At 41.6% G+C, this 20,924-nt stretch overlaps 1 protein-coding gene across 3 annotated transcripts in view; it reads right to left on the bottom strand.

Moving 5' to 3' along the window:
- CEP78 (centrosomal protein 78) overlaps positions 1–16,904 on the bottom strand; it is a 1,514,071-nt gene extending 1,497,167 nt beyond the window's left edge. For all 3 annotated transcript variants that reach the window (XM_044060872.1, XM_044060873.1, XM_044060875.1), the window contains exon 1: positions 16,763–16,904. The gene's annotated coding sequence lies outside the window, so the exon portion shown is untranslated. The remainder of the gene's footprint in view (positions 1–16,762) is intronic.
- Between the last annotated feature and the right edge of the window lie 4,020 nt (positions 16,905–20,924).

The raw sequence follows: 20,924 nt of genomic DNA, 5'->3' as shown, positions 1-20,924 counted from the left end.
ACGTCTCCAGTGCATAAAAAGCATCCCCCACTAGGTGGCCATATGGGATGTCCCCCCTGGCAAATCTCTGGTACAGAGTGTTATATGCCAGATGTGGGAGTCGTGATAGCTTCCAGGGCTGCCAGCACACACATTCATTACAATGTCCTGGGCATCGCACACGACCTGGCAGTTGGAGGGGAAGCCCTTGAGGTTTATGTAGACCCTACCCCGCTTGCCAGGTGGTGTTTTGATGTGTATGTGCGTGCAGTGTATAGCATCCACTACCTCAGGGTATTCTGCTACTTGGTGGAAGAGACGCATATTGCTGGTCAACGCCTCACGGGTGTTGAGGAAATATATGTGTTCACTGGCATATGGTGACATGGCATCCAGGAACTGTTGGAGTACCCTGGATGCTGATGCCTGTGAGATCCCCATAATATCCTCAGTTGGCCTTTGGAAGGTACCTATGGCTAGTACTATTAAGCCTACACATACCTTAGTATCCACTGGGATAGATTCCCCTCTGTTGGTTGTGTGTGAGGAGTGGCCAGCACAGCTCAACAATTTGCTGTAGGATGTCCCTGTCCACCCTATAGCACTCCACTATCTCCAGCTCATGTAGCCCCTGGCAGGTTACCCTGGGTAGGTTACCCTGGGTCTGTACAATCTTCATCTCCTCACTGTGGTTGGTCTTCAGCATTCTCATCCTCACCACCCTCAGCCTCTTCCACATATTGATATATGAGAGTGACAGCAGCCCCAATCATTTTGTTAGTTTTGTCAGGTAAAATTTCCCCATCTGTGTACACCGGTGGTGTAGAGTTTGTGGGAAAAACCAGAGTGAAAGGTGTTTGCATAGTTTATAGTAGTGTGCTGGGCTGGGCTGCGGCCTGTGTAATTGGCCGATTCTGCTATATTTCACCTGCCAACTATGCTAGTTCTCCTTGATTGCCTTCCTACTGCTGTTTTCCCTTCCCCAATGCCTTCCTGTTTAAGCTCCGAGGCACGATACACATACTCGATGTTCAGATGTGAACACAGCTATTTCCTGTCTTATATTTTTTCTTTAAAACCTGGTGCACGGAGCGCACACCCGTTTAGACAATGTAAACACTGTTAGGCGGCCTCAGGCACACCCCCTTCCTTAGCCCTGTTTAGCTAAGGGCAAACATGGACCACAGAGCTCCAATAAGCTTATAGCAGGCATGACACTCCCCTTATGAGGTCATCTACCTCTTAGGCTTATACCATGGTGTTGCTGCATCTAAATGGTTGGGTGCAAGCTAACATGGAGGGGAAATCTGTGATTCAGTATCAGTCCCCTTATTTGCATAAAACTGAGTGCTAATGCATGGTTACAAGACTGACACTCAGCCTCCCCCCTTAGCAACCACTATTCCATAGTATTGTTGTCTTCTGCGGTACTGTTGTCTTCTGCTTGCCCTTGACTATAGGTTCATAGGTAGGTACTAGGCTATTGGCCCAAGGGTCTACATAAGCCTAGCCAGCAAGGTTCCATAGCTCACGCCACCCAAGAAAGTTATTTTCCTGTGCCACTGTCGAGCAGAGACACAGAAGTGAGCCCCGGGGTGTATTTCCTACTTCCCATCCACTCATCAAGATTTTTCTTGAAGAGTGCTAATGAAGAACTTTGCTTGACATAGATGGGTAGCTTGCTCCAGAGTATAGGAAGTCTCTGGGACAGGAATCTATTCCTCCAGCGTGTCCTGTTTATTGTGGCAACAAGGTTTAGGTCCTTAGAGCATGTAGCTCGGAGGGATTGGGATTTCTTTAGGTGTAGCATGTCCAACAGCTCTGGGTTTGACATAGCTTTATATGTTAGGCAGAGATCACCTCAGAGTAGGTGATATGCTATGGAGTAAAGCTGGAGTTTTTTGAGGCGTTCAGTGTAGGGCATTTGAGGCCAGTGATTATCTTTGTGAGGTACTTCTGTGGCCTTTCCAGCTTCTGAAGATGTCTTGTGAGGTACATTCTAAAAGGGGCGTTGTACTCTATAATGGGTCTAATGAGTGATGAGTAGAGGGGAACAATGACCTCTTTTTTCCTGGATGAGAACCCTTTTATGAGGTGTGCCACGTAGAAGGACTTCCTGACTACTGTGGCGATGTGACTATCAAAGGAGAGACTACTGTCCACCTGGGTCCCAAGGTCTCTTATCACGTTTTCGGTGTTAAGTAGATTGCTGCCTATGTGATAGTTCATGGGTACAGTTTTTTTACCCAGGAGGATGACACTGCACCTTTTGGCATTGAGCTTGAGGCCATGGCTGACACCAGGCATCTGTCTCAGTGAGGCCCTTCTGTAGGATGTCCACATCATTTGGGGACTTGACTATGGCTCCTAGTTTGCAGTCATCTGCGAACTTCGTTAGCCAGAGGTCTTCTGTGTTAGCCTGTACTTCAGAGAAGTAGATACCAAACAGGAGAGGTCCCAGGACGGAACCCTGTGGTACTCCACTTGTCACTGCTTTGAGGTCAGATTTGCAGTCTGCAACTTTTACAGTGTGGGTTCTGTCAGTGAGCCAGTTGGCAACCCATCTTGTGACGTAGGAATTTATACCTAGTTTAGTGAGTTTAGCTATAATTCCAGAATGGGGGATGGTGTCAAAAGCCTTGGCGAGGTCAAGATAGGCTGTGTGAACCATCTTACCCTCATCCACGGCTTTGCTGACTGCCTCAAAGAAGTCGATCAGGTTCAGGAGGCATGATCTGCCTTTCACAAACCCGAACTGGGTGGGATCCAGAGTTTGGAGGTTACCAATGTCTTTGTTTATGAGTTCCATGATGATACGTTCCATGGCCTTGCAGACCAGGCTCGTCAGGCTAATAGGTTAATAGTTCTTGGAATCAGTGGCGGCTCCCCCTTTGTGGAGTGGGATAACTGTTGCTGTGCGCCATTCAGTGGGCACAAAGCCTGATGCGAGGCTATTATTGAACATGGTGCTTAAGTGGGGAGCCAGTTCGTTCTGAAGTTCGTGTAAAACGCAGCTTGGGATGTTGTCCAGTCCCATGGATGCTGTGTTTTTGGCTTTAGAGAGTACAGCTTTTACCTGCATAGTTGTGATTACAGGGACTCTGCATTCTTCCTGTATAGATATGGGCCCTTTAGGGGGTGAGAGGGTGGTAAAGTTAGCACTGAACCTATCTGCCAGGATGTTGGCAACATCAGTTGGTTCTGTAATTTTCGTGCCTTTGTGCTGTAACTCAGAGCAGATCTGGGTGTTGCCATCTAGATTCTTGACATAGCTATAGAATGCTTTGCGGTTGTCCTTGGATTTAGTGGTGATTTTGTTTTCGTAGCTAGCTTTTGAGGATCTTATAAAGGGATCTCAGCTTCTTACTGAGGCTGACCAGGGAGCTCCTCCACTCATGGGATTTTACTCTCTTTTGCAAAAGTTTCTTCCTTCTGTTGTACAGTTTGTTTATGGCAGGGGACCACCAGATTGGCTTCCTTTTTTTGGAGGATAGCGTCTTTGTTCTGTTTGGGATAGCACGATCCATGCACTCGTGTAAGTGCTTATAGAGTGCATTTGTGTAGGATTCAGCAGTTGTAACTGTATTGTCCATCTGCATGTGTGTCATGACGATCATCACTTCTGTCTTAAGAAGCATGAAGTTGGCTTTGGAGAAATTTTTTACTGTGGTTTCCTTAATGGGGGTGGGGCGGGATGTCGATATCAAGGGTGATAAGCTTATGGTTGGATCGGCAGAATGCTGATTTTGGTTTAAAAGCTTATTTCCAACTTTTTTTTTTATTCGGGCCGATCCCATTTGCTCACCGCTGCCCTACGCTTAAACGGCCAAAATTAATAAAAGGTTTTTTTTATAATTTTGCAACTATTTACCATGCCAATGGCCATTGACATGCCTACTACTTTGAATACATGCTTTCTTTGGAACTGTCATGCCTCCGTTTTGTAATTTGCAGAAATGTATTCGGTTAGTAGCTGAATACATTTCTGCAGGTTACACTATTCCTGCACAGACGCCTGCCTGCTTCCTGGATCGCTAATTCACCTCATTTGCATGGTTTTCACCTGCAAATGGGGTAATTAGCATACAGGAGTTATGTCGATGCAGGAATAGTGTACGAGTGCTCGTGCACGTCCCGGGAGCTAGCTCCTGGATCGCTCGTCGCCCATATTGCATGCAGCAGCTCTTGCACTATTCCTGCACACCATGCAGAGCTTGCTGAATCCTGGGGAAAATGTATATTTGAACTTTATATATTATTGACATTGTCCTTGTAGGCTTAATCATTCATTCAAGCATCATCCTCATTTCACAGATATTACTGCACTTCAGAATATTGAGTTATACTACCCTACCTTTAAAATACTGAAACATTAACATTCCTCATATAAATGTCTACAGAATTCTTAAGTAACAATTAATCTAATGAGTCCATGGTAGTCTAAAGGATTTAGATAATAGGCCAAATTTTTCTGTGAAGTTACTGATAGAATATTTACACACTAACTGAGCTAGGTTACAAAATTGCTGGCATCGTATCAATATGTTTTAAGACTATGGGCTCTGCAACCTGTAGCCTTCTCCAGATCTGAATATAACTATACTTCGACAATTTAGAAGTACATTGGTGAAGACTCAAGCTGATTCATTCAAACCTTCCAAGCATCTGTCTTTCTTAAACAAAGAATATAAAGAAATGTGTTTTTCTATCTGTGTCAGCATATAGTGCACAGCTCTTATGTCAGAAAAAATAAAAAAACAAGAATGATGTGGGTTTTGAAGTTCCAAGATGGTGACAGCAGTGTATCTAAAAACAGAGCTGAAGGACAGTTTAGACTGGCAAACGCATGTAAACTATTGTATATTGTTAGCAGAAATTATTAGCTAGACAGTCTATAACATTCAGAAGGTCAAAGAAAATAAAAGTAAAGGGAGAGCAAAAACTTGGAGAGAGACTGAAAGTAGTGTGGTGCAGCAGCCACTGAGAAAAGCACACAGCAAACGGCAGCAGAAAAAAACTCTTCAATCATCCTAGACAGAAAGATTCACCAAATGCATTCTGAGATTTTCAAAATAAGAGACCCTGTCAGAATATACTTAGACAAATAACAGAAAAGGCTACAGGAAACAGACGATTTTTAACCAGGCATTCAATAGAAATAGGTTGATGTGCATATTAATGAAAAGGAGATGAAAGAAAAATGATGGAACAACAATCAAAGTAAGAACAAGTGGCACAGAAACTGTCTAAATAGAAGACAGGTCATGCAAAGGCAACTTGAGGTTTACAGAAAGTACTAGAACAAGCTAAAGGGAATGATTGTGAAGACTTCATGAGAAAATTCCTCAGTACTTAGACTAGACTTTCTACTGATGGCATTAAAATATAAAGAGCAAAAAAAGTAAATATTTCAGACTGAGAAGATATCTGTACTGATTAAATAGCAGACATATCAGCTAAACAAAAAAAATCCCTTCTATTTTGCGAAAGAAATGTATCGTTTTAAAGGTTGGAGACACCGGGGTTTACATGGAGGATGACTTTTCATTATAAACAGAAATGCTTTTCTTCCCTCCATACAGCTCTGCAGAGAAATGAAACTTAGTTTCAAGTTTTTGTATCTTGCCTTACATACGTTCTTCTCTCGATTTGGATTAAAAACTTACACGGACCCTTGACTGCACAAAATGAACTGGCAAAGAGAAAACAACAACTGGGGGTTGGGAAGGGTGAGGAGGCTACAAACAATCAGTCAGCAAGTGTAGGAAAACAATCTGCACTTTAAGGGAGATATTTCCTGCAAAGTCCACCCCTGTTTTCCCAAAGAAAATAATGGCTAGAAAAAGGAGAGGGAACATTTTTTTTTTCAAAAAAGGGACAGACTCCATAAACAATTGTGCTGAGAACACTGAATGAGAGCATTACTTAAAAAAAAATTATACAGCAAAGGATGAAAATGTAAGTTGCATTCTGAATGAAACAACTCATTGAAATCCGTAACTACTAAACAGAAAAAAATAATTTGATCTACAAATGGAATATGACTATTATACTTCAAGTTTTTACTTGCAATTAAAATTTAAACTTGCTTAAATGGGGAGTCATACTATATACTGTCTGATAAAAGTCCATGTTTTCAAATTGCAAACTGTATGTTCATAGCTTCATAGGTAGGTACTAGGCTATCTTCCCAAAGGCATTTTTAAGCCTAGCAGGAATGTGCTGGCTTTCGCCGCCCCCTTAGATTAGTCCACTGTGCCTCTGTCCAGCAGAGCCACTAAAGTGATCCCCAGGGTAAACTTCCTGTTTCCCATCCACTCGTCAAGGTTTCTCTTGAAGAGTGTTAGTGAGGAGCTCTGCCTAATGTAGATTGGAATCTTGTTCCAAAGCATGGGAAGTCTCTGGAACAGGAATCTATCCCTACAGCACGTCCTATTTATTGTTGTGGTGAGGTTTAGATCCCTAGAGCGTGTGGCTTGAGAGGATACGGTTTTGTTTAGGTGGAGCATGTCCATCAATTCTAGGTTAGACATGGCCTTGTATGTCAGGCAGAGATCACCTGTGAGTAGGCGGTATGCAACCGAGTACAGCTGAAGTTCCTTCAGTCGAGCTGCATAGGGCATCTGTTTGAGGCCAGTGATCCTCTTGGTGAGGTACTTCTGTGGTCTTTCCAGCTGTTGCAGGTGTCTTGTAAGGTACATCCCAAATGGGACATTGTACTCTATGATGGGTCTGATAAGTGATGCGTAGAGGGGCACAATGACCTCTTTTGACCTGGATGCAAACCCTTTTGTGATTAGGTGGGCCACACAGAAAGATTTTCTAACCACTTTGGCAATGTGAACATCAAAGGAGAGATTACTGTCTACTTGGGTCCCCAGATCCCTTATTTCGTCTTCCGTATTTAAGGGGCTACCACCTATGTAGTAATTTGTGGGTACTTTGTTTTTTCCAAAGGGGATGACTGTGCACCTTTTGGCATTTAGCTTGAGGCCATGGTTTTGAGACCAGGTATCTGTCTCACTAAGACCCTTTTGGAGGATGTCTGTGTCAGCCAGAGAGTCAATTATAGCCCCTAGCTTGCAATCGTCTGCGAACTTGGTCAGCCATAGTCCTCCTGTGTTTGCCTGTTTCTCTGAGAAGTATATGCCGAACAGCAGGGGTCCTAGGACTGAGCCCCCGGTTTAGAGTCAGACCTAGCTCGCGCAACTCTTACCATATGGGTTCTGTCCGTGAGCTAGTTGGCAACCCATCTCATGACGTAGGGATTTATGTTCAGGCTGGTGAGCTTGTCTATAACACCAGAATGGGGAATGGTGTCGAAGGCCTTTGCGAGGTCTAGGTGGGCTGTGTGGAACAACTTTCCCTCGTCTATAACCTTAGTAACTGTCTCAAAGTCCACCAAGTTTAGGAGGCATGATCTGCCCTTAACAAAGCCGAACTGGGTAGGGTCCAGTGTTTGGAGGTTCCCAATGTCTCTGTTAATGAGATCCATGATGATGTGCTCCATAGCCTTGCAAACCAAGCTAGTCAGGCTTACAGGGCGATAGTTCCCAGGGTCTGTTGTGGCTCCACCTTTGTGGAGTAAATAACCGTTGCTGTGCGCCACTCTATGGGCACGTAGCCTGTGGAGAGGCCGAGTTTGAACAGTGTGTTTAGGTGAGGGGTTAGTTCATCTTTTAGCTCATGTAGGACAGCCTGGGACACCATCCCCACCATTGATGCTGTGTTTTTGGCTTTGGAGAGGGCTGTTTTAACCTGAGTGTCTGTGATTTCAGGAGCACTATATTCTTCTGGTATGGTTATGGGCCTTTTTGGGAGTGAGGGGGGGTGAAGTTTGCACTGAACCCGTCTGCCAGAATGTTGGCGATATCTGTCGGTTCGGTGTATTTTGTGCCATTCTGCACTAACTCCGAGCAGATTTAGGAATTGTCACTTAGATTCTTGACATAGCTAAAGAATGCCTTGTGGTTATCTTTGGAGTCCTTGGCAATTTTTCTTTCGAAGCTACCCTTGGATGATTTTATGAGGGATCGTAGTTTCTTGCTGATACTGATCAGGGACGTCTTCCCCTCTTGGGATTCTTTTCTGTACTAGTTTTCTGCTTCTATTGTATAGCTTGTATATGGCGGGGGTCCACCAGACTGGTTTCCTTTTCTTGGAGGAGTGAGTCTTTGTTTTGCTTGGGGATTTGCTTGGGATAGCATGATCCATGCATTCTTGTAGGTGCCCATAGAGTGCATTAGTAAAGGATTTTGCAGCTTGGGCAGCGTTATCCTTTAGCATGGGGGATTTCAAACTTTCCACCTCGGTCTTAAGTAACGTGAAGTTTGCTTTTGAAAAGTTTTTCACGGTGGTTTCTTTGACCGGGGGTGGGGGAGGAATATGGATATCCAGAGTGATTAGTTTATGGTCAGATCTAACCAGTGAGGGGTTGATCTCTGGTGTGGAACACCGGTTGCCTATGTTGGTGATGAGCAGGTCCAATATGTTGTCACCTCTGGTGGGGGGTGTTGACCAGTTGATCCAGAGCATTTGAGTTTATAAATTCTAGGAAATGTTGGGCAAGGGAGTTAGTACTTGAGAAGTTATCCCAGTTAATGTTTGGGTAATTGAAATCACCCAATATCAGGGTGTTTGGTAGGACCTTTATGTTTCCCAGTGTTTCCAGAAATGTGGAATGGGGGTCCTGGGACATGGTGGGTGATCTGTAGCAAGCTACAATTTGAACTGCAGTTTTTCCCGTTGTTAGTTGCACATGGATGACTCTGAAGCATCGTGCTATGCCACTAACCTGGAGGTGTGGGTATCCTTGATCCATATCGATACGCCCCCGCCTTTTGTATTTCGGTCCGGGTTTTGCGGCCGAAATGTATGGTACGAGTTGTAGCCTGGTAGTGCTGGGGTGCTCTCTGGAGCCTTAAACCAGGTTTCTGTTACTGCACATATATTGATTTTCTCCATACTTAGGAGTGCCTCGAGTGCATGCATTTTGAGGTTTAGACTTCTGCCATTGAGTAGCATTACATTCATTTTTTTGTTACTTGTGCTATTTACGGCAGTGGGTTTATCTTTTGAGCCTTGCCTAAAGCAGGCACTATGGGGGTGGCAAGAGCCTTGGCCAGTATTCGAAAGCCTAAGGGTGACAGGTGCAAGCAGTCTCTAGCGAAGCAGCGTGGCTTGTCGAATACGTCATCCCAGGCTGACAGGCACTGGATCCCCTTTGAATGACACCAGAAGCTTAGCCAATTGTTGAAATTGATAATTTTTTCTTTATACCGTGGTATAATTCTTGGTGAGGGCAAGATGCTACTCAGGGTCATACCGGCCTGGGCTACGTGATCAGAGAGCTCTTCCAGGTCTCTTTTCATGTAGTCCAGGGAGGTATGGCTCAGGTCACTCACACCAACATGGACAATGACAGAGTCGTATTTGTACTTGTTCTGGAGTGACCTGAGTGCTTGTGTTATGTGGCGGATCCTGCCACCCGACAGGCAGCTAACAATAACCTTCTCCTTGTTCAGCCTAGTGAGTGGGACGTCAGTGTGCCTGACTATAGAGTCACCTATTACTAGTGTGTTGGGTATGTTATTTTGCCTTAAGGGCTGTGATTGCATGGCACACTGGTTTTGTGAAGTATGTGTTTCATGGTTTGTGTTGGGGGGTGGAGATTGCTTGGATGTCTGCTTTGGAGGTCTCTGTTGCTTTTGCAGTTTTTTATTTAGAGCCTCCCAGTATGTTTTTGTGTATTTATGTGTGTTTTTTGCCAGTGCTAGTTTCATAGGTCTATGTGAGACTGGTGGTATGATGCAAGTAATTCCATTCTCCTCTTGACTGTTTGGTCCAGTCATGGGTTGAGAAAGCTTAGCCTCCAGTCTGGCTGCATAATTGCATTTCTCGCATGGATTAGTGTTTGGTGGTAGGAGGAGATGGTTGTCTCTGTACATGAGGCAGTTGTAACATTGCCTCAAAATGCCCAGATTCACCACTTGGACCGGAGAGTACACCTGAAACTGCCCTTTGGACATGCCTGGATAGGTACAGTGAGCTGTTTTACTGATTGGCTGGTAAGGTCGAAGAGAGAGCCTTGTCCTTCTCTACAGTATAGGGGGGGTCTTGTGCTAAGGTTTATTAGAGCTTGCTGAGCTGTATACAAGCACAAAAACCTTGCAAATGTGGGTTTTATAGCAGGGAAATGAAAGAGAGAAAGTAGCCCAAAATGGCCAATAAACTACTAATTTCTGGGCTGAAAACACTCCTCCAGAGACAGATAGGCTGCTCAAAGCTCCCCTCTCTCACAGGTGAACAGAGAAACTTCCTTCTATCCAAGTAAGGTATGGGCAAACATAGAAACTTGTAACACAGCCCTGAATTCAGCACTAACCTGAAAACTGGACAATACTAGCTTAGAAAGGCAGGAAAACAAGTATATTTATTTGTTTTTTTTTTTCAGAAAATAAATGTTGCTGTGAATAAAGGTACTAAGACAGTGCAGAAGGGAGAGTGAAAGAAGTAAATGACTGATGAAAAAAAAAAGAAGTCAATACTTTATGTGATGTAAACCAACAGACAATATTGTAAAGTTAGTTCAGGAAATGTACGCACTAGGTCTACGACTGTACACAAAATTAATAAACTAAATATGTTGACTGAAACAGGCTGAATATCAGGACTCAATAATGCATTGGTAATATTGAGGGAAACCTATAAATGCAAGAGGTTGCCTAGTATAAATAAAATGTAAAACATGCACACAGGAAAATCCATCCACCCACAACCCCTTTTCCCATTTTTTGCACATGGGGTCAGGGTGTCACTTCAAAAGTAACAATCATTTAGGTTCAAGGTTCACCCCACGGCTGTTTTACACCACACACTCAAGGCCAATTTACAGTGGTCAATCCACCCACTGCATGTCTTTGGAATGTTAGAGGAAACCAAATTACCCGGAGGAAACTGATGCGAACACAGGGAGGACATGCAGACTCTGCACAAAAAGACATCCCAGCTGAGAATCAAACCAGAGAACCTCTTGCTGTGAGGCAACAACACTATCCACTCTTCCACTATGGCAGGGGGAAAGCCACAATCAGAAGGATGGTTTCTTAGGGTGAGGCTCTTCCATTGCACAATGGAAATTAGTGTACACCGTAAAATATTTAAAGCAAAATCCAGATCTGCAACTATAAGTGAGAAAGTAACTACTGCATTTAATTTTATTGGCATATTTGTTACCTAACTTCAGAATGGAATGAAGTCTGTACAGACTGGCATATATCTGGTACTCTTTGCCTTTTAAAAATAGCTACAGCATCTGAAATATTTACTGGCTATCTAGCAACACGACAAGAGATGGACAGCTTTAGAAATAAAACACTTCAAGAAAATAGACAGACCAGTGAGTTATAACAGCTGTTCTTCTCCATAATATCCATTTGAATGGCAGCTTCAGGAATACTCATTACACCGCTGTTTATATAGAGCATCAGCTTTATGATTTTGCAAAAATACAAATTATAATTAATACGTTGCCTATTTCTTGGCTAGGGAAAGAGGGAACTGCGTTTTAATAAAAGATCAGGTCCAGTCAAGACAATACTACAGAAAAATGTATAAAGAGGCACGAAAAGTGATAAAAACCAGACTATGAAGGATGGGTTTGTAACAGACAAAGAATATAAGCTAATTATGTGCTATAACCAACTCTGCCCAACAGTGGCCCACTAAGTACAATACTAGCAAACTCAAAGTAGTAAAAAATACAATTTATAATTCTGCATTAAAAATATTACATCTTAAAACCTGAAATACACAAAAACTAAACGTAAAGAAACCAAGTATTTAAAAAGGGATACCCACACCAGGATAACATATCACATTTAAGCATTACAATATGAAAAAACTGTACATCAAACTTAAAAAGATACTTGGTGAAGTATTACTTAATGAAAAAACACATTTAGTGTAATTTATCCTCATATATATCAACTCACCACCTCTCTAATGTTCAAAGAAAAAAAAATATTATGACTCTACACAAAGAATGCACCTTTTCTTTTGACTCACCCAAGCTGTGACTTGAAGCCACACCATACACACTAGTATAGCTACAATATTGTTCTATTCATACACAACACCACCCCTATCACTGATGAAGCTTAAGTAAAATTTAAGTACTTAGTAATGACTAACAAACCTAATATTTCTATTGCGTGCATAGAGGGGAAGGAATACTCTTACAATTTCTATGACATAGCTGCAATCACAATCATGTGGTGTAGTCAAAAAACAAAAAAAGTAAAAAAACAAGTCATGAATCAAGGTTGAGTTCTGATGCCAAATCAAAAACAAAATGTATAATAATATGCACTATTACTCATTATACACAACTACTTCATTTTTACTGAATAGTTTATAGGCTGTAGGTCCTTCCCAACATCCATTCATTTTCTAAACAGTTTGTCCTGTTGAGGTTCAATGAACAGGATAGATCAGACTTCCCTACTCCAAGCAGCAACCTCCAACTCAACCTGTAGGATCCCCAGGCAAACCAAGATACCCAATTTTCCAAACATGTGTTGGGTTTGTCTTGGGGTGTGCTCCCAATGGCTCATGCCTGGTATTCTTCCTGTAAGGGATACACAGGGGATGTCCTCATAAGATGTCCATGCCATCACACCTTATCCCCTTTCAAAATAGAGAAGCTGCTGTTGCAATCAACAAAGCTCCCATATTGCCAGGTCCTTCACACTTTCACGGAAAGTAAGTTCAGAAAACCCCCAAAGGATCCTCATTTCTGCAGTTTGTGTTTCTAGAGGAGGAGGGGGACAATGAGTGATTAAGTAAATTGTCTCATTTCTCACTTTTGTTCTAGGACTAATTTCACACTTTGTCACCAACCACCACAGTCCAGTACATTTGCAGCACTCTTCTCTTAAAACCATCCTCTGCTCTACCTTCACATTTTTTCTACCTTTGCCTGTGGGCCCTACCAACCTAAAAGACTTAGTTGGACACTTACCCAGCTAAGTCTCTCCACTCCAACACAACAGAGCTGTTTGAAATACCCAGGGTACAGTTAATATTTGTTGTAGCCGTTACTTTGTGGAATTCCCATTATTGATGGCTGAGAAATTCCATTGCAGGATCAGCATTATGCAAAAATAAACATTTATTTAAATAGATAATACACTACATTATTCTGTTTTTTCTTTAAGAACTGCATTTCCACAAACTGAGTTTTATAACTTTACTGTGAGGTGCTTTGAAATTTAGTGAATCAATGCAATACATGCTGGAGATCACAATTACATGAGGTTATGATAATTATGAAATCTGTAGCTAACAAAAATGCAGCATTCATGTCCACAGACTGAACACTCTCCATATCATGGATATATCCTGTCCGTGAAAATCACAAACAAGTGTGCGTACAAGATACAGCCTTAAAAAAGACATCTGACTTAACAAGAACGGTCTTAACCAACCCAATATTCATAATTTGTAAACTACGCAAGGGTATTAGAAACACTAGAGTTATGAAGGGTACAATATAGCTGCAAACACTGAATGCAAAGAAAAAAAATATTTGTGCAGTCTGGCTATAATGGCAAGCAAGCATTAACAACATGTACTCAAATTCATATTAGAAGTCCAACTGGTCAATACTCCCACCAGAGGTGACAACATATTGGATCTGGCCATCACCAACATGGGCGACCGGTATTCTATACCGGAGGTCAACCCCTCGTTGGTTAGATCTGACCATAAACAAATCACTCTGGATATCCACATTCCGCCCCCACCCCCGAACAAGGAAACCACAGTGAAAAACTTTTCAAAAGCAAACTTCACGTTACTTAGGACCGAGGTGGAAAGTTTCAAAGCCCCATGCTACAGGATAACGCTGTTCAAGCTGCAAAATCCTTTACTAATGCATTCTATGGGCACCTACAAGAATGCATGGATCGTGCTATCCCAAGCAAAACCAAGACTCACTCCTCCAAAAAAAGGAAACCAGTCTTGTGGACCCCTGCCATAAACAAGCTATACAATAGAAGGAGGAAACTAGTACAGAAAAGAGTAAAATCCCAAGAAAGGAAGACATCCCTGATCAGTATCAGCAAGAAACTATGATCCCTCATAAAATCATCCAAGGCGAGCTTCGAAAGACAAATTGCCAAGGACTCCAAAGATAACCACAAGGCATTATTCTTTAGCTATGTCAAGAATCTAAGTGGCAATGCTCAGATTTGCTCGGAGTTAGTGCAGAATGGCACAAAATACACTGAACCGACCGATATCGCCAACATCCTGGCAGACAGGTTCAGTGCAAACTTCACCTCCCTCTCACCCCCAAAAGGACCCATAACCATACCAGAAGAATGTAGAGCCCCTGAAATCATAGGCACTCAGGTTAAAACAGCCCTCTCCAAAGCCAAAAACACAGCATCAATGGGACCGGACTGTGTCCTAGGCTGCGTCCTACAGGAGCTTAAAGACGAACTAACCCCTCACCTAAACACACTGTTCAAATTCAGCCCATCCACAGGCTACGTACCCATAGAGTGGAGCACAGCAACGGTTATTCTGCTCCACAAAGGTGGAGCCACAACAGACCCTGGGAATTATCACCCTATAAGCCTAACTAGCTTGGTCTGCAAGGCTATGGAACGCATCCTCATGGAACTCATTAACAGAAACATTGGGAACCTCCAAACACTGGACCCTACCCAGTTCAGCTTTGTTAAGGGCAGACTTCTTTGAGACAGTTACCACGGCTATAGACGAGGGAAAGGTGGTACACACAGCCTACCTAGACCTCGCAAAGGCCTTAGACACCATTCTCCATTCTGGTATTATAAACAAGCTCACCAGCCTGAACATAAACCCCTACGTCACAAGATGGGTTGCCAACTGGCTCATGGACAGAACCCACATGGTGAGAGTTACGGGAGCTAGGTCCGACTCTAAACCGGTTACAAGTGGTGTTCCCCAGGGCTCAGTCCTAGGACCCCTGCTGTTCGGCATATACTTCTCAGAGGTACAGGCAAGCACAGGAGGACTACGGCTGACCAAGTTCGCAGATGACTGCAAGCTAGGGGCTATAATTGACTCTCTGGCTGACACAGACATCTTCCAACAGGGTCTCACTGAGACGGATACCTGGTGTCAAAATCATGGCCTCAAGCTAAATGCCAAAAAGTGCATTGTCATTCCCTTTGGAAAAAAAACAAAGTACCCACAAACTACCACATAGGTGGTACTCACCTAAATATGGAAGACGTAATAAGGGATCTGGGGACCCAAGTAGATAGTACTCTCTCCTTTGATAAATACCACTGCCAAAGTGGTTAGAAAATCCTTCTATGTGGCCCACCTATTCACAAAAGGGTTTGCATCCAGATCAAAAGAGGTCATTGTCCCCCTCTACGCATCACTCATCAGACCCATCATAGAGTACAATACCCCATTTGGGATGTACCTTACAAGACACCTGCAACAGCTGGAAAGACCACAGAAGTACCTCACCAAGAGGATCACTGGCCTCAAAAAGATGCCCTATGCAGCTCGACTGAAGAAACTCCAGCTGTACCCGGATGCATACCGCCTACTCAGAGGTGATCTCTGCCTGACATACAAGGCCATGTCCAACCCAGAATTGATGGACATGCTCCATCTAAAGAAAACCATATCCCCTCGAGCCACATGCTCTAAGGATCTAAACCTCACCACAACAATAAATATGATGTGCTGGGGGGAAATATTCCTGTCCCAGGGACTTCCCATGCTTTGGAACAAGATTCCAATCTACATTAGGCAGAGCTCCTCGCTAACACTCTTCAAGAAAAACCTTGACGAGTGGATGGGAAACAGAAAGTTTACCCCGGGGATCACTTCAGTGGCTCTGCTAGACAGAAGTACAGGGAACTAATCTGAGGGGGCGGCAACAGCCAATATATTCTGGCTAGGCTTATAAATGCAGATAGCCTAGTACCTACCTATGAACCTATGACCACTGTCAGTCAGGATATCTGATCATGGTTGTTGGCTGTCAACACACACACCACCACCTCAGCATGGAATTCCAAAGGGGAGGGACAGCTTAAGTAACACCATATTTGGCATATTCACAATAAGATATTTAGAGGAAAACATGCGTTAAGTTCATGCCTGCACAATTCGCAAATTTACTATGCACAAAGATCAAATCTACAAATAACAGAAATACCACAGGAGGGAAAAAGACATAAAGCAATCCACCAATATGACTAATTGCTGCAAAAGACCCACTTTCCATTATGTTTTCTGCAACACCAACATCCTAAATAACAAAGTCATAGCACTGTCATAAATTACACAGCATTACATGGATAACTCAACCCTGCAGCACTTATGGATTGAATAGAAGAGTATTAATGTGGACAAATGGATTGAAAAGAAAAAGAAAAAAGAAAGAAAACCATAATTACCACGTAACAATACTGTTGTAAGAGAACTAGATAACTCTACCTGATCACTATATTAATAAAAGTCTAGTATCAAAAAATTATTTATACTCAAAACAAGTATAACTTACAGACTGCAGTGTAAACAACCAGACACCTTGTTTTTACCAAATCCAGTTATTCAAAAACACATGTATTACGAGAAAGTGTTTTAACGTGCTAACATTTTGAATAAAAAATCTTGTAAAGATGTTTTCTCTTAACACTTGATATTTCTATTTACTACCACACAAACATGAGTCTGTCATATCTTCCAAAATAAAAATACAACATACCAGATCAAGACCCGCAGTACAAAAAGCTACGCACTAACCAAAAGACAGTTATTAACAATAATAACTCCGCCCTATTATGACTAACAGCGTTGGTCGTTACCTTGGTATCTCAACTACCTAATTTACTACCGAGAGCACTTAACAATTTGAATATGTCCGCTCAGCCAAACTTCTTCCGGTTCTATATATACATCCGGTCGTCCTGTAACAATTATAAATGTAAAATCCACCCTCTTGCGGTAAGGTTGAGTATGGCTTTTTGTTGCTTTTTACCTGGTGCATTGGTCATTTGGAAGGTCATTACTTTTGGTCGCAAACTCGCAGTGGCTAAAATTTGTTTTGCCTGTTTGGAATTTCTATGAAAACTTTAACCAAGGTATTGTTCATAAGCATGAACAGAATGAGTTTGGAAACACTCGCATACCTGTCACCTTTAAGCGGAAAAAATCTGGACAAAGCTCAGTGGAATGGGAGGGCTAAAGATCAGAAATAGGGACAGATTTTAAATAATGCTCTTATAAAGTTAGAAAGTTGCTAGAATAACAGAATTTCTCTCAGCATAGATTTTCTGAATTATATGAAGTCAGAACACATGACGTCCTCGTCGACAAAAAATGCCAAGTATTATAGGTATTCATTCTCTGCTTCGCGAATATGCAGTGCCCACTTTTGCGAAAATGCCTCTTAAAGGGCAGATTCATTTGGTAAAAAGTTACACAGATGCTTTCTCTCTAATTACTCTATGATGGGAACAGGGTGCTTAATTTATTTGTAGGGCATGGATCGCTGTGATTACGCTCCTGTATTCAGAAAAAAAAGACATAATTTACGTGCTAAAGCGGCACAAAGTTCGACTTTAACAACTTAAGCGGGAAGTTCTTAACCTTTGTTAAGGTTGGGTCTAGGTCTAGACAGTAAAATCTGTCAGTACTGATCAGCAAATGACAGCGGTAGAATAAAGCATGTCTTTCTGAGTCTTAGTAGGAAGTCATAGACAATGGCCATGTTATCAGAAAGTCACTAGTGTAACAGGAGCAGGATACGTGTTCACCTGCATCTTCTGAAGGATAGGGCATCTGAAACTTAAATGTATGCCATTATTTATTCCATCCTGAATAACTCACTTCTAATTCTGCCTCAGATAACACTCCCTCTGAACTACTTGCCCAGTTTAACACACATTTTATAGAAAGCATTAAAGCGCTTAAGATTTTCCACCTAACAATTGTGTCATGCCTTTTCCAAAAACAGCAAACACCTGTTTTACCCCCCAAAAAATCATCCAGACCTCCTATACCAAATCACTACTTCTTACACTGAAACCCTTTTTTCCTTCATTAGATAATCTGCCAGAATACCTCAAGCTAGCTGCCACTTCTTCAACCTATCGTGTGTCTATCCTAATTAATAGCTCTATTAAGGAATTATAGTTTCCTTCTCTTTGGAAAAAAATTCTTTTATCATTCCCCTTCATAAAGAAGGAACCTCATTTGATATAATCAGTTTCGGACTTATTGCCGTATTACCTCCTTTATCAAAACTTCTGTAGAAGTGCATTCACAAAAAACTACTTGAACACACCCTTCAGGAAAGGCTGCTGACCTCCACACAGCACTACCACAGCCTTATCAACCTTCATAAATACTATTAATAAATCCAGAGACAAAGGCAAACTTGTTTCCTCGAATTCCTTGATCTATGTAAAGCTTTTGATCAAGTCTCTAACCAAACACTTCTCTGTCAACTGTCTTCTCTAGGGCTATCATAATCTACAGTACTATGGTTTAACAAATACTTAAACTGATAGATAATAGTCAGTTAAATGGCACTCCACCTCTCCTCCCTCCCTTCCTTCCTTCCTGTCAATTCTGACGTGCCACAGGGGTCCATTATCAGCCTCTACTCTTCAATATATTTCTTAACAATCTACATAAATCCTCTCAGCAAGCTTCCCTCATACAATATGCTGACAATTTTACTTTAATACGCATTTCAGATAACCTCATACATCTTCAAGGGAGTTACTCAAGAAGCCTTTAACTATATTGAAGGTTGGCAACAGGTCAATCACCTGATACTAAATCCCACCAAAAAAATAATAATTTGTCTTTTTTTCAAAATATAATTTCCATGAAAAAAAAAACTTCAAAATGTATTCCTTAAAGAATACCATGATTGAAGTTACTTCACATATAAAACTACTTGGCATGACAGTCGTTGACAATCTTAAATTTGATTTATGTATCCACAACAGCATCGAGAAAACCTTCAAAAACTAGGTACCCTTCATTGAGTAAAGAAATTCCTTACACATTCTGCCAAGGTAACCTAGCTACCACCTCTTATACTCTCTCCTACATGGAGCCTCTATCAAGACCAACCTACAAGCCTCACTTAGTTCTAAACTTGAACAATGCTACAACAAAGCTGACAGATTTGCTTGCAAAAACCTTTTTCAGATCCACCACTGTTTAGCACTAAAATCACTTAACTGTCTCAAACATCCTTACCAAAGTATCTTAAACCCAGCTCATCTTAATCCACAAAATCATATATACCCCATTTGCCTGCACAGCAATTTGCCTCATACTCCAGTTTTGTCTACCAATCTGCCCCCTTTAGTAAAATGATAAACAACTGCTTACCATCTACAAACCACAAAGGGCTGCTGGGGTCAGTCTCTATTCCAATAAGGTAGCTAGAACTTGGAATAAAATTCTTACAACAGTCAGATCTATCTCACACCTTCATCTTTTCAAACCATTACTAAAAGACTTCCTGTCTACCTCGTGGCATTGTCCCTGCTCCTCATCCGGGACATATCATCCTTCATCGCCTTCTTTTACCTTCCTTTAAAGCATTAAATCACTTAACCTGCCTATGCCCTTCTAGTACTTCACTTTATTGCAGTACTTCAACTTCTATACCTACTTCTAATATAGCAAATCCAAATTACTATTCAATCACTACTTCTCTATTAACACTTAAACTTGCTTATCCCTCTAATACCTCACTCTAATATATTTCTTAAATTACTCCTACCTGTCTTATACACCACCCTTCTATCCTTAAGTTCTGAATGCAATGCTGTTTTTTTTTTTATTTGTAAATATCAATACAAATTTTATTATACTGCCTGTCATGGTAAGTATACACTGTAACTAAAGTGTAAAATGTGTTGTTGTAAATATTGATTGTATCAAATTTGTTACCTTAGAGCTTTTCTCCCTGGGGCTTCGCTGAAAAAGGGCACCTGTGCCCAGTAAGACTTTCCTGGTAAACAAATGCCAATAGATAATAAAGAAATAAATGAATTAATGACTTCAGTCCTCATTAATTTGTATGAAAACTATGTACTTTATGAGGAACAGACCAAGCATATGAGGCAAAAATCGGACATTCTATGAAAATCTGGACAGTTGAGAGGCATGGAAGAAGAGTGTGAAGGTAAGAGGTGTGTTACACTGACTTTCTAACAGTGCTCACTAAGTGCTTTATGGCTTTGAAAGCCAGTAAAACACTTAGTGCTTTTTTTTTTCTTTTTGCTGTAACGTACATGGAGCAGATAAACCTCCATTTACTACAAAGAATTATGATTGGGTCACCATTCCTAACCTACTATTACATGTAATCAATTAATTGTAGCCCATAAGATCCTGTATTTACCTCAAAATACACCCATACTTACATCCCTAGTCATCCCCTATAATAACCTCAAGACCTTACGCTCAGCTAATAACCTACTTGTACAAATATCAAAATCCAACAACTTAGCTGGTGACACCTTGTTCTCCAATACAGTAGGTAAAGCCTGGAACATCCTCCCAAGCCAGCTAACCTCAATATCCTCTGTCAGCTTATTTAAAAGCAAGCTTAAACCCTACCTTAAATCACACTGGCTATGCCCCTGTGTTAACCCAGACTAAGTACCTAACTATTAACTAGACAACCACAATTCCTAGCCTATCATGATCTTGTGTTGTCTCACTAATTTTAGTGAGCTTAACCTTCCTTAGGATTTTTCTCATGTAAATAAGTATATACAGTGGAATGATCAAACACCTTCATATAGTATCACAACCTATGTGTTAAATAACACTAGAAATCCATCCTTGTTTGCTGTTCTTCTAAACTTTATCTATTGATCTCTAGTGTTTTTCTT

This window comes from Protopterus annectens, chromosome 2.part0, assembly GCF_019279795.1.
Source record: "Protopterus annectens isolate FY-2018-M chromosome 2.part0, PAN1.0, whole genome shotgun sequence".
In the NCBI taxonomy this organism is placed as follows: domain Eukaryota; kingdom Metazoa; phylum Chordata; order Ceratodontiformes; family Protopteridae; genus Protopterus; species Protopterus annectens.
This window is presented reverse-complemented; position numbering and strand designations above follow the sequence as displayed.